The sequence below is a fragment of the Dipodomys ordii genome, unplaced genomic scaffold, assembly GCF_000151885.1.
Source record: "Dipodomys ordii isolate 6190 unplaced genomic scaffold, Dord_2.0 Scaffold277, whole genome shotgun sequence".
In the NCBI taxonomy this organism is placed as follows: domain Eukaryota; kingdom Metazoa; phylum Chordata; class Mammalia; order Rodentia; family Heteromyidae; genus Dipodomys; species Dipodomys ordii.
Window position 1 is genome coordinate 89,945 of NW_012267493.1, and position 1,361 is coordinate 91,305.

The window sequence follows — 1,361 nt, forward strand, 5'->3', positions numbered from 1 at the left end:
CACTGTTTTTATACTGCAACAGAATAAGAATACATTTAATTTCTTTTTAAATTCTTTTTTATGTATTTTATTGTAAAAATACTGTACATAAGGGTTACAGATACATGAGTAAGGTAATGAGTACAATTCCTATCGAGCATTGTTATCTCCTCCTTTGGTTTTCCCCTACTGTCCCTTTTCTCCCCACTTCCCCAACTACTCCCTTCCCACACCTCCCCCAATGAAGTTGTAAAGTTTGGTTTCAAATAGTGTCTTGTCATTGTTATAATGAGCCAACCTGTATCCTTACATTCCCCTCCCCAAATTAGAAAAATGTATATACAAGATGCAGGGCACCAGAATCAAATACAGTGAAAACAGGCGTTACACCATGGAGGAAGAACATACAAAAGAAACAAAACAATCACACAGTACATTATAAATATATTTTAAAAAACTGCAAGAAAGATAAAACTATTTGCATCCCTATCTTGGTATCCATTTTGCTTAGCATCATTTTATATGATCATATGTACATAGCTTTTGAGCTTTTCTGCTTGTCCTAGACATACACTAGTCTTTGTCAGCATATATTAACTGTACAAGAAGGATTTCATTGTGACATTTCCACACATGCATACAATGTACTCAATTAACCTCACACCCTTGATCTCTCATCCTTATCCCCATATTTCCCTTCTTAAAGCAGTTGCATGGGTTTTTCATATATTCCAGAGAAGCACTTCAATAATCTTCACCTTCATAGAACTTCCTCTATTCGTAGTCCTCCCTCCATAAAATACCAACAGAACCTATTTCATTCTCTTGTCATTCATTTATTCCATATATATATTAATTGTACCAAGGGCTTTCACCATGGTATCTCACCGCTGCATAAATCATATTTCCTTTCTGTTTCATTTTTGCTGGTTCTAGGGCTTGAACTCTGGGAAAGACCAAAGTCCCTAAGTATTTGTGTTCAATTCTCTCTCTCTACCACTTAAGCCACAGCTCCAGTTACAGCTTTTTTGTGGTTAATTGGAGATAAGAGTGTCACAGACTTTCCTGGCCATGCTGATTTTGAACCACTATCCTTATATCTCAGCATCCTGAATAGTTAGGATTACAGTAGTGAGCCACAGGTGTCAGGTTATATATCATCTTTTAATCAGAACAACCCTCTCTATTAATCTTGCTTTTGGAGAAATCAATGGTATTTTTTAAAGGATTGACCTCTTTCCATTGTGTTCTTTTCCTTTTCAATTTTATTTTAAAATAAAATAGTTTAACTAGGGATACAGGAGGACCCATTGCAACAATGAGATGTACAGGTTGTTACATCGAAAAACGAACTTTACAACGTTGGTGGGGGATAGGGGGAG